At 45.7% G+C, this 13534-nt stretch overlaps 1 long non-coding RNA gene across 1 annotated transcript; it reads right to left on the bottom strand.

The window, feature by feature from the left end:
- Positions 1 to 405: 405 nt before the first annotated feature.
- Positions 406 to 13217, bottom strand: LOC118500371. The gene is made up of 3 exons (XR_004902939.1): positions 13206 to 13217; positions 9170 to 9179; positions 406 to 1968 (listed from the first exon to the last, which is right to left on the bottom strand). It is a non-coding gene; the product is annotated as an uncharacterized LOC118500371 (long non-coding RNA).
- Between the last annotated feature and the right edge of the window lie 317 nt (positions 13218 to 13534).

Genomic DNA, 13534 nt, shown 5'->3' with positions numbered 1-13534 from the left:
GCAACTCGGAATAATTTAAATTATTTTTATCCTTGCTAATTATTCCAGTGATGACCTTCATTTTGTTTTCAAATTTGCTTTTCTAGATTACTGGTGAGATTGAATCTTTCCTTATGTTGTTACTGGATATTTGTGTTCTTCTTTTAGGTAATTTATCATTTTGGACCTTTGCTTATTTTTACATCAGAATATTATCTTTTCTTTTCTTTTTTTAAAAGATTTTATTTACTTATTTTTAGAGAGGGAAGGGGGGTAGAAAGAGAGAGAGAGAGAGACATCAATGTGCGGTTGCTGGGGGTCGTGGCCTGCAACCCAGGCATGTACCCTGACTGGGAATCGAACCTGTGACACTTTGGTTCACAGCCCATGCTCAATCCACTGAGCTATGCCAGCCAGGGCTTAGAATATTGACTTTTCTATTGTTTAATGGGAACCCTCTGTCTGCCATATAGGCTGCGTATAGTTTTCTCCATTTGACATTTCTCTTTTAACTTTGCTTATAGATCTTTTACTGTGGAAAATTTTAAAGTTTTGTGAAATCAATCCTTAAAGCATAAAAATAAAAAATAACTTCCTGTGTGGCAGATTGCAGAAAATGGCCCCAGCTTTGCACTCTCCTACCCACACCCTTTGTGATGCAACTTCGCCCCTTTAGCGTCAAGAGGTGGCACCCATTGCCCCTCTGCTGACCTGCGCCGGCCAATGGACTGCCGCAGAAGGGATGATGGGTACCATTGGCTCTCTGTCTTGAGACCCTGCCTCTGCCATTGAAAAATCCAGGCTGTCCTGGAAGGTAAGAGACATGTGACCCAGCTGCCCTCGCTGTCAGTGTCTGCCGGCCTGCAGACACGTGGATAAGGACACCCTAGACAGCCAGCCCGCAGCCCACGTGCCAGCTGACCGCAGCCTCCTGACAAAGCCCAGCTGAGATCAGCCACACGTGGCCCAGAGCAGCAGAGCTGCCTAGATGGCCGGTAGATATGCGAGCCGTAATAAACGCCTGCAGCTGTCAGGTGCAAAGGTTTGGGGCAGTTTCCTATAGGCAGTAAACAACCGATTAATCTGTGTTTTCTTCTGACACTAGGTTTTGTTTGGGGATTTTTTTTTTGTCCTTAACTCTTTAACTAATATAAAGTTTATTTTGTGCATAGTTTGAAATAAAGGGTTTTAATTTCTTTTACTAACTATAGGGCCAACTCTGTCAATACAGTTTATTGATGTTTCTTTTACCACTAACTTAAAATGCCATGTGTTTTTTTTACTAACTAAATTCACATATTCACAAGGATTTGCTTCTGGACTCTGCAATATGTCCCACTGATTTGTTTTCTGATATATGTGTCAATAATGCAGTGTTTGATATCTTAGTTTTAGAGTATGCCTTGATAGCTGGTGTCCTCCTAGGACATAATTTAGGAAACTAACTATTAGACTCCAAGGGGAGAGATATTATCTTAAACACCTTCGCATTCCCCTAAGAGCCAGCCAACTTGTGTGAACATGGTAGTGATTGCAAAATGTTTTTTGAAAGAGGAAACATTTGGTCTTCTACATTTGTAAATCTGGGGCACAATATGCTAGAAAAAATGGGGGCCTATGGTCTGCAAAGATGACATTTATGGTCATTATCCTTTTTGTCCCCTCTCAGCTCCATAAGGCATAAGGCTAGCCATCAGAGAAAGGCTTTGTCGTCACAGCGATGGAGGAAGAAGAAGGAGGAGGAGAGGCGGAGGCAGAGGAGGAGGAGAAAGCTAATGTTTACTGAGTGTTTACTCTGGCGGGTCCATACGGGACACTGCGTGCCTCACCTCATTTAACTCCGGTTACAGCTCTGTGAGTTAGTGTTATTTCACAGCAACTTTTCGGAAGAGGAGGTGAAGTTCAGAGAAGTAACGAGATCGAAGTCACACAGTAAGTGGGAGCAGCAAAATTCTAGATGAGCGTGAACACAGAAAAAGGCCTGAAACACTGAAAGAACCCACACCTCAAGGTTAGCCGTTGTTTTCTGTGGGGAGTGGGATCAGGACAGTTTCCCCTTTCTTCGCATTGCTTGTTCTGTCGCCCAGCTTTCCTGCCAAGAGCACCTATTTTATTGAACATAAAATACAAATATGATAGTAATAGAATATAAACGACTCCTAAAAAAGATAGCACCTTTTGCTACTGGAAGGTAGTGAAATCCTGTTTATCAGTGGTTTTCTTTCTCACACGGTCTGGCTTGGTCTGTTACCATGTCGGGTGCTGGGAGCGAACCCCGTTCTGCATTTACGTCACCCAGCCTGCTCCGGCATTCCCTCCTGTGCAAGCCTTTCACTGGAACATTCCAGTCCTGCCTGGGAGCCTACTTGTGGACCACTCTCTAGTCTTTATCAAGAGTGGGACCAGATCAGTGGAGACATTTTATGTGAAAAGGTATCAAATAGTAAGTAGCTAACAGAAAGTTTAGAAGTTACAGAAAGGATTTATCAGTTCGGCCCCTCATACCTGTGTCTGCTCCTCAGACCCCTGTGACCTACGTGTGAACCGTGGTGGGCATCAGCGCTGTGTGGTCGCACTGGGTTTGTGGTAATGGTAGAACATCAAGGGCCGGGTTATGGGTACAGGGATGGAAGCAATCACCTTTAGCATGACTGTGAAACAGAATTGGAATTCTGCAAATAGGGGCAAACTGGGAAGAAAGGATAATTGGACATAACCAAAAAAAAAAAAAAAAAAGACTCTTCGTTCCAGAAAAGGAAGAAAGAGCAAAAATGAGTGAAATAAATACAAGTCACAAAGTCAGAGGGGAAGGGTTAAAATTAAGTTTATTGGTGAGTCCATTAAGTATGATTGGGCTGGGGAGGGGGAGGGAAGCTGGAAGAAAGGAGGTGAAGGGAGTAGCCAAAGAGCGTCCACGCATGACCCAGGGACTTGGACAACTGTGTGGTGACAGCCTGAGTGAGGAGGTCAGTGGGGGCTGGGAGGAGGTGGGAGAAGAGGGGAAAAGTGGGGACAACTGTAATAGTGTAAACAATTAAAAATACATTTAAAAATACCTCTGGCTGGTGCGGCTTAGTGGTTGAGTGCCAGCCTCCGAATCAAAGGGTCACTGGTTCGATTCCCAGTCTAGGGCACATGCCTGGGTGGTGCGCCAGGTCCTCAGTAGGGGGTGCATGAGAGGTGGCCACACATTGATGTTTCTCTCCTCTTTCTGACTCCCTTCCCCTCTGTAAAAAACTAACTAAATAAATATTAAAAATATATATGTATATTTAAAAATATATGATTAGGCTGAATTCTATAAAAAGACTAAGACAGGCATTTTTTTTTTGTTTGTAAAGACTGCACATAAAGTATAAGGAAAGAAAATAAAGAAATACATATATTGAATATATATACCAGATATATCAACTATCAAATTGCCACTCTTAATTCCTTTTTATTTGCATCAGGTAAGGTGGAATTTGTAGTTATATAAACTCCCAGGTCAAAGAGAAACGTTGGAATATTGAGCTGCAGCTCTCTGGCAGGAAATGGGAGCGACTGGGGAGGTAGGTGCTTTCCTCCTTCTTTCTTCCCTTCTTTCTTTGTGACGACTACTCGTTTTTTTAAAAAATGTATTATATTGAGTATGCTATTACAGTTGTCCCATTTTCCCTCCTTTATTCCCCTCTGTCTGCATACCCCTCCCACCCACATTCCCCCCCTTTCGTTCATGTCCATGGGTCGTACATATAAGTTCTTTGGCTCCTGCGTTTCCTATACTATTCTTAACCTCCCCCCATCTATTTTGTACCTACCATCTATGCTACTTATTCCCTGTACCTTTTCCTCATCTCTTCCCCGCCATGTGATCTCCATTTCTGTGATTCTCTCCCTGTTTTAGTTAACAACTACTAGTCTTATTGTTGAACGTCCACACCTTAGGAAAACAGAGATGATCAAGGAAGCTGGTTTGGAACCCCCTTAAAGGTAAAAACAATGTTGTTCTGCAGGGTTAAGATTCTGATTAGATTCAGTTAAAAATATGCACAGTAAAATTAAAAATTAAAATGGAAAGGTTAGCCACCCTAAGAACATAAACTTTCAAACATGTAAAATAGAATAAATTAAAAGCTAAAACAAAAAAATCAATAAAAAATAATAAAAGGCAAGAAAGGCATTTAAAAAAGCATAGAAAGAAAGGTGGTAGAAAAAAAACCCCAAATTCATTCAGTCAACACTTATACTATGGAATGCCTACTTTTAAAAGCCAGTTACTATTTTAGGAATGAGGGATATAATAGTAAACAAGATACAGAAAGATACATGCTTTCACGAAACTCCCATCCTAGTGGAGGAACACGTAATAGACAACACAAATAAATAAATCACTCGACATGCCTTATGATGATAAGCATAGACCAACAAGTGCAAAGGATACGTTCAGGATGGAGGAACGCTTCTCAGAGACAGCCCCACTGAGAAGGCAGTGTTAAGAACATGTATATGAGGAGGTAAGTAATCGAGCCATGTGGACCCCGGGGGGGGGAAGAGCATTCCAGACAAAGGAACAGCAAAAGCACACGCCCTGAGGTTGTGATGGGCCCCAGGAAGGCACGCAGAGCAGGAGAGAGAGTAGCAAGAGGCTAGATGAGAGGTGATTGGGATCAGATCACACAGGACCTTGGGGGAGGTACTTGGAAGACTTTGCTTTTCCTCTGAGTGAACTGGGTCATCCTTGCGGGATTGTTTGAGAGGAGGAAGATGATCTAAGTTTTTATTTTAAGGAGGATCACTCTAGATGCTGTGATGCGAACAGACTGGCAGAGGAAAGAGCAGAGACCGTTGGGGCTACTGCAGTCACCCGGTTGAGAGGCAGTTCGGACAAGGGAAGGTGGTGGCAGAGGCTGTGGAGTCTGGCTGGATTCTGACGGCAGGGTCAACAGATTTTGCCGATGGGTTACATGCGTGGTGGGAAAGAGATGAGAGAAGGATGACTCCAAAGGCTTTTGCCTGGACAAATATCTCAGAAATGGCAACAAATACATATACAATAAACCTGCAAGTCAAAAGGCAGAGATTGCTGGCTTGGATTTCAAAAATGCTCAGTGACATGCTGTTGACAACAATGTATAAAACTTGATGAGGTTTAAACAGAAAGGTTAAAACTAAAACAGGTGAAAAAGTTATAAGACAAGTATCAAAAGACAGTGGTCATGACTATATCAAAACCTGACAAAAGAGAATTTCTCACTCTTGATCTCTACCTGCTCTGCCTTTAACAGTTTGGCACTTGTGAACCCTGTCTTCCAAAGGGATGTCTCTTTGGGGACCTACCTAGGTCAGGCCCTCATGCAGATCCACCCACAACTTAACACAGTGTCCAGCTGGTAGTAAGCCCTATGTAAAACTTCCATTTTAAATGTATTCCACCTGCTCATTTCTTCCCCACCATAAATGGTAGTTGATTTGGGAAGAAGGAGCTCATCATCTGTGATACCAACTAAAGTCATCTGTTGCCTCTGACAATTTCACCTCCTCCAGGTGACATGCCGATGGCTGTCTGTGAGAAGCTTAAACACCAAGTGTTTACACTCAGCTTCTCTTAAGTAAGATTTCTCTGCTCTGTGCAGGATGGCGATGCCAAACACAGGCACTTCCTCCGGGCCAGCACGCGTGGGTTTGGTCAGCGCCTGGCTCTGGCAACCGGGGAAGTTTCTATGGAAGGAAAGGAGGTCGGGAGAGCACAGCACACAGGGCGACACACTGGCCGAAGCCAGCCAGGAACCATGGCTTCCTCAGCTCGCCAGACCTACTGAGACTCACCTGCACTCTGAGATAATGATGACACATGTCTCTTGTTTAGGATTAATTGCAATTATAAATTTAATTTATTTGTCACAGTCCCAAGTGCATAATAAATGCATTTGAAATGTTAGCTAACATTACCAAATACAAACTTAAATACATACACTGGTATTTTATGTTCTTGAGAAGCAATGAATTTGGCAAAAGTCAGCATCTGTTTACAAACTCTTTCCCCCTTCATGAAAGAGATGGGGCCTGAGCAATGGAAGTACGTAAAGGCTAAAATGTTGGACATACCACCCATGGAAGAAGCTACATAAATGACAATGAACTCTAAAATGATCAGGTAAGTCAGTGAGAAGATAAGAAAAAACTTAATTTTTGCAGTTTGTTTCCCAAATCACAATTATTTTTTAAGTGAGGAGCATCTGCCTATACTGAAAATGAAAGTGTATTTTAGCAGCAGAAATTAGTGCAGCGTCATGGCATCACGGATGCTTATCCAGCCTCCTTTGCCGTCATCTAGATGCCCTGAATGGCCTGCACATGCCGATCTGTGAGTGCCCCACCCACTTAACTGCTTGGCTCCTCCCTTTCCTATTGGCTACACAAAAGCCTCCCTAGCCCACAGCCAGAGCCTTCCCAACACACATTGGCTAGTTATCCCAAGTTCCCATTTGTTTATTAGACAGTGCCCATTCTCAAGCTATAGTATCGGTGAGAATCATATGGGCTGCTTGCTAAATATAGCTTCCTGGGTTTCCACTCTAGACGCTGGATTTAGTAAACTGTGGTGACACCAGGACTCTGCTTTTTAACAGATCACCCAGTGATTGTCATGCGAATGATCTAACAGTTACCACCCTTGGAGAAACGCTGCTTTAAGAACAGTGAACATCTTTGCTACTCAAAGTGTGGACCACAGGCCAGCAGCATCTGCAATGCATAGAGCTGGTTAGAAGTACTGACTCTACCTGAGGGGCCCCACCTGAGACTTTCTGAAACAAAACCCGCCCCTTAACCAGGCCTCCAGGAGATGCATGAGTGTTCAAGTGTGAGAAGTGTTTTTGCTGATGAGATTGCCCAGAAGCAACAGGTCTACCATAGATCCCAATAAGGGCTAGCTATCCTTGTTTCAAGGCTTTAATTGCATCGTAAAGTTCGTATTGAGAAATATTATGCTCCATTCACATTTCTCTAGTTACCCTCTCGAGAACACGAAGATGTTTTACTGCGATAATGTGATCCTTCCTTTTGCAAAGTCATCTTGTAAAGTTGCTGGCTCACTAGGAGGAGAATGTGCTCTTTTCAGTCCAAGAGAATTGTCTTAACGCTACACGTTGTATACCAGGTCTCTGTTCTTACTAAGCTCACATGGTTGATGTGTTTGCTTAAGCCAAGACATTGGGGTCATCTTCCAAACAAACATCTCATCTTGTCTGATGAAGTCAGGAAGTGCTTCTGGTGTCTAAGGGGTGCGGCGTCTCATCTGCAGGGAGGGGTCTGAAACAGCTTGGCCAGGGGAAGCCAGAGCATCTGTTTCAGGCATGATCCATCCTGTGGGCTGAGCTGTCAATGGGGCCTTTAGGGTAAAGCACTGGGTCTTCATCAAAGACTTTGCCATGACCGTCAAGGATATTTGCAAGGTAGGGATCCAGGACATGCCCATAAGGAATTAATACACACCCATGGAAAATGACTATTTTTAACATAATAGTGGGCCAGAAGGGCTCACAAACGAGTTCCAGCTTCTGGCTTTTGTTTCAGTCATTTTTTCTTATTCACTGGAAATAGACTTTGGAACATCTCTGGAAGAACCTCGTCACTATTAGAAATAATCAGGAAGAGTAAACTGAGATGTTTGGATAATGAAAGACTAGGATGACAATGCTGTGAAGTTTGACTTTTGTTCCAAAGGCATTGTGGACACTTTGTGTGTATTTTAATCAGTGGGTAATTTTCTAGAAAATAAAACTTGATATTTGGCATTCTGTTCCTCTAACCCATTTAAAAATGTCCTCCCTCTCACCTAGCAGGCTCTAGGGAACACCCACGAGGCCATGGTCATGAGCAGACATAAAGGCCACCCACTTGAGCAACTTCAAAAGCCTCCCTTCTCTAACCTGACCTCCGGTGTGCCATTTCCAGAACATGACATACTGCTGCTATGTCCCTGGGCCATGACAGTCTGTTCTGTGCTAGGGTCCTTCTCTTTCCCACTGAAATCTCTGTATTCAATATGAATCTGTCTTCTAAACGAATATAGCAATTGGCCTTTTTTAGTAGAAGATCAATGAAAAAATACACAAATTTGGCTGGGCAGAATAAACTGGAAATTCTTATGTGGTGAGCAGTCACCAAATCAGTTTATTAAACTATGAGCTAATCATTGACAGGATTACACTGGGCAGAGCCCCAGCTGTGTGGCATGCTGGGAGCTCTAGGCAAGGAAAGCACCGTGCTTGTGCTCGGGGTAACAAAGACTGAGGGCGGAGCTGGGAGGAGTAGGTCATTGGGGGGCAGCAGGGAGGGAGGGACACTAACTAGAACGGAAAGGCAGGGGGGGACATGGTGAACTTGAACCTGGTCCATTTGGAGATAGTCATCCAAGTGGCTGAGTCCAAATCTCTATGTTAAATCCATTCCCTCTCTTGTATTCATATGAGTATTACATAATCTTAATCATTACAAAATGTGTAATTTTTAAATCAAACTTCTAAATAGTTTTTTAAGGTAACTAATTCTGGAAAAAAAGGGAATGTGGAGCCGAGCTGGTCAGTCTGGAGCCAGGAGTCCTCAGACGACCAGCCAGCACTTGCAGCCAGCCACCGAGTAGCCGTCGAGGGAGGAAACAACAGATTAAAAATTGCAAACAGTCATCCTTTTAGCCAACCCACATGCAAAAGTGGGTGATTTATTTCCCAGGCTCCAGGGAGAAATGTTTAGGATGCCTATTTGGGGTCTTATGGACCAGCAATCTCTCTCACGAAGGGGTCACAAATCTGGGCCCCAGCATACTTGGCTGCTCCAAAAAACACACCTTAAGAGGCCTGGGAGCTGGTTACTAGGGGGAGTGCACACTCAGGGTGCATGGGGACAGTGTTACGTCTCAGTGCTCTTAGCTCGTTGGGGGCAGAGCCAGTCCTCAAAGCTGTTTTTGGTATGCTGGGGTTGGAGGCTTCCTTTGTGCCCAGGCAGCTGCGGCCCCATTCTGTGCACACACACGTGTGCACACACCCTCCTTCCCACCCCTGTTGTGCTTGCCAAAGCCGTAGGTCTAGGTTTCTTTCTGTCTTTCTCCCTGCCTGTTGTTCAGATCCCTTATGGGATGGAGTCTTGTGCTGACCCTTAATCAGTTTAACCAGAACCTTTGAATGGACACTGGAATCACCTTACTAACACTTACATTGCTGGACCCTTACCCCCCTACCCGACCCCCCCCACCTCATTCTGATTCAGTAAGGCTGTGGTGAGGCCCAGAATTAGCACTCCTTATAAGTTCCCAGGGGAGGCTGGCGGCTGCTCGTCTACAGACCAACTCCAGTTTGAGAGCCAACAGGAAGTTGGCCATTCATTCAACAAACAGTTACTGAGCTTCCACGCTGTCACATACTTTACTAGGTGCTGGGGATAACGAGAAAGAGAGTTTATATTCTAGTTGGATCACTGGACATTAGATGGTTTCGTGCACAATCATTTTACTACGGTTGTGATGAGGAAAAATACTAGATGGTGTGTCAGCAGATAACAAGGGACTTAAGAATAGAAGAGAGTGCAACCCTGAGAAAGTGGCATTTCAGCTGAATTCTGAATCAAACATTTATATTTTCCATTCCATTTATTCATTCATTCACAATACCCATTCATGAAAATAACACTTCTGCTCTGGAAATAGCTTCATGAAATACCCCGAAGCTTTGAAGAGACTGACAATGGGAATGTCTTTCCCTGGGAGCCCGCTCTCAGTATCAGCTGACACGTCATTAGAAAAAGGGAGTCAAGGGGAGTCAAGGGAGTGAGCTAAGAAGACAGCTGACCTTGGAAACTGCATGGCTGAGCCATGCTGCGGACCTGGTGTCACAGCAGGAGGCTGGACTTGCAGGAGGCAGCCCTTGAGGTGGACCGGCCCCTGATCCCCACTCCGCAGGTGAGGAAGCTGGATGTCAGGGGACCACATGGCTCACCCAGCGCAGCTGGCATTGGAGCCGAGACCCCAGCCCTGCCCTGCAGGACTCTGCTAGTCATTTCGGCAGCCTCTGCGTGGGAGGGCTTGTCATCAGGGGCACTGCAGGGGCAGAAGGGCATGAGGCGGGCAAGCACACCAAGACTGAGAGGGGCTGCCAGGATGTGAGGGACCACAAAGAAGGCGGGGCCAGTGACAGGGCGGGGTCAGAGAGAGGGTGGGGTCACTGAGAGGGCGGAGCCAGTGAGAGGGCCCAGTGGGAAGCACTATGTCTCAAAATGTACAGGGTGTGACAGATTATTAGCTGTGAGATTTGAAGGACGTCACCTAATGTTTTCAATGCTCTGTTCACATGATGGAGACAACGCCTGGCCCACCTACTGGAGAACCTGGAAATTCTCAAGTGAGACACTGGGTGGTAGAATACGATGAAGGCACCCATGAGAGGTTATCATAACCTCTTATGTATCAGCAGAGTTGGGTCCCCTCACTCACCAGCTAACGTTTCTAGTGCAATATCTTCGCTTACATACCATAAGGGTCTGATTACATGAATTATGAGGCCCTTTCCAATCCTAACATATTCTAATCCTGAGGTAAGTTGGGGATAAAAAAAGGACTTATTTTTAATTATTATTATTTTAAATTGTTTGCTTTCCAATGGGGGAATTGGGCCAGACAGCTGCACAGGAAAAACAGATGTTTAAAAATACATTTTGTGGATAATGTGCACTTTTTTTTCCCTTTCCTGGTTCCTTTTGACCTGTGGGGTTTTTTTTTGTTTTGACCCCTGATGTGAAAACGTAACTCAATACACATTCATTTCTTAGGCTCCAGAAGTCCTCCAATACACCAGTGCCTGGGACACCTGCTGAGACCCCTGGGGGGGGCCCGGGATGCGGGGGGCAGGTACAGGGGGCGCTGCACGCTGCTGTCCCATGCCTGTCCCACCCCTGAAAAGACAGACCCGAGTTTCTGTCCTTGAGCCATTCATGACATGATCTCAGCCAAACTTGTACAGTGATTTTTCAAAAATCACATGTGCCCCTGACCGAATGTGATGAGAGGTCTTCGAAAGTTCAGGAAAAGTCCAGGTAAGAGGTCAAACTTGCACAGTTGCTCGGGGCTAACACTGGGCCCGTGTTGTGTCTGTTAAGTAGATAGTTTAAGCTCCCGTGCAAACTGAGTTAATGACTAACTGGGTTAAGTGACTCAAATAAAAATCCCCAAGCCTATTTGCGGTCACCTGAGCAGCTGTTCGGTGGGCTATGCAGCACACCTGAAACTTATGTAATATGAACCAATGTCACCACAATAGAAAATAAATTGAAAAATAGTTCCTTTAGCCCCTGGCTGGCATAGCTCAGTGGATTGAGCTCGGGCTGCAAACCAAAGTGTCACAGGTTCGATTCCCAGTCAGGGTACGTGCCTGGGTTGCAGGCCATGACCCCCAGCAACCACACATTGATGTTTCTCTCTCTCTATGTCCCTCCCTTCCCTCTCTAAAAATAAATAAAGTATTTTTTAAAAAACCTTTAAAAATATAGTTCCTTTATACCTTTGACGACCTTTTTCTCAGAGTTTGAATCTCCCTCGGTTTGTTTTGGGAGTCCTTGTGAAATAAGGAGCAGACACAGCACTATTTTGCCCATTTTGTGGACAGAGAGAATCGCCAGAAGCTGCTCTAGGTGGTGAAACTGAGTGACTGAGTTCAGCAGGGGGTGAGGCCATCCTCCTTGGCCTCAGGCAACTCGCTGTGTGCCGTTTGTTTTATCTGCCTCTGGATGAGACCTTGCCAGTGTCACCTATGGAAGAGGGGGAGCAGGGGAGAGGAAAAGAGGGGAGAGAAGGAGGTAAAGGGGGAGGGAGGGAGGGAAGGGCAGGAGGTAAAGCTAGGCTGTGATGTGGTCCTGACGGGGCCTTATCTGACCCCCGAGAGTACTGAGTCTGAGACGACCCTTCAGAGCTGTCCCCAGTTGTGGTCAGGGCATTAGGCCTTTATTCTCCCACATCTCTCGGCCACTGGAGAAGGGGTGTGGCTCTGAGCAGGTGGCTCTCTGCAGAGACCAGCCATCCCTGGGCAGCCAAGAGCTGAGCGCTCTCTGCCAGCAGCACTCCGGCAGCAGGGGCTGTGTGCGTCCTTGGTCCTATGTCGGTGCCCACCGCAGAGGGCTGCCAGAAAAGGGCTCAGTCCTCTTCAGCTGGGAGAGACATGACCTTCCATTAGCATCTCTTGGCAGATGTGCAAGCGCAAGCTCTTCCTCAGCAGGGTGCTTCTGGGTCTCCTGGCAGATCCCCTCTGCGGACGTCTCACTGCGGTTCTTTGCACTGACAACACCTCGAGTCTAGCCACTTATGGCTCCTGTGTGGGCCCGCCATTTGGGTGTTTGCCCTACTGTTGGGACCCCTTGCCCGCGCAGGGGCTCCTTGGGAGAGGGGATCTTTTCAAGGTGACTTGTGGTTACATAATGTCTCTAGGGTCTGCATCTCGTTCCTTGGAAAAATGTATGTTTGTCTCACTCTTGACGACCGACCATTCTGGTATTTACCTGTTTTTAGTATAGAAAGTCTCACATCCTAAGAGATCCTGCAGTCCTAGACAAACCAGGGATGGCTGGTCACCCTAGGACATATGGGCCCAAAGTAGCCACATCTCAGGCTTCAGCTGCAGTGTCACACCTTTAGGCTTTTCAGGTGTGGATTAAATATCAGTGTTTGTGCCCATCAAACCCTGGGTCTCATGCCAAGCCTTCCAAGTGGGCGCAGGAAGCCCCTACGCTGGGCTTGAGTTGTAGGGGATGCATCTTCCTGAGGCAGGAGAACAGAACTTGACTGCTGACGCCGCAAAGAAAGCCTGTCTCCCACCAGCACGTCCATGTCCTCTGCCAGCTTACCAAGCCTAGAAGTGGGCAATGGGCTACATCCGACACACCTTACAAAACCCGCTAGTTGTAGTTGATCCGTTTAGGAGGAAGCTTCGAGAACACTGTGGTTTCAGGTCTCCGAGAGAGCATGTGCACGTGGGAGATGTTTTTGCAAGAGCTGCTAACAGTCTCAGGAACCAAGTTGGACAGGAACCTACTTCTCGGCATTAGCATTCATTTCACCATGTTTTCTCTAGTTCTTTGGCCTTGGGCCAGGAACTTTAAGAGAGCTATGTGCATAAGGATTATCTGAGGATTCTGTTAAAAAATGTAGATGATCTGTTCTCAAACAGGAAAAGATACTCAACTTCATTTACCATAAGAGAGACACACACTGAAAGTAGAGTCAAACACCATCTCTGACCTGCACACTGACAAACATCTGACAGTCTGTGGGTGACACTGGGAGGGAAACAGACCTCCTCCCACACTGCTGGCCTGGTCCCTGTGAGTAAGTCGCTGGCAACAGCTAACAAAATTACAGGTGTGTTTACACTGTGACCCAGAAGCTCCGCTTGCATCCCACGGAGATGCCTGTACACATAATTAATGACATACACAGACAGTCATTTATTGGGGCATTGTTTATAATAGTGAGAGAATGGAAATAACCCAAGTGCAAAACAGTTAGAGATTGGTCATTAAACTATAGTAGATC

This window comes from Phyllostomus discolor, chromosome 4 (assembly GCF_004126475.2).
Source record: "Phyllostomus discolor isolate MPI-MPIP mPhyDis1 chromosome 4, mPhyDis1.pri.v3, whole genome shotgun sequence".
NCBI classification, from domain to species: Eukaryota; Metazoa; Chordata; class Mammalia; order Chiroptera; family Phyllostomidae; genus Phyllostomus; species Phyllostomus discolor.
The sequence above is the reverse complement of the archived record's forward strand: the minus strand, read 5'-3'. Positions and strand labels throughout refer to the sequence as shown.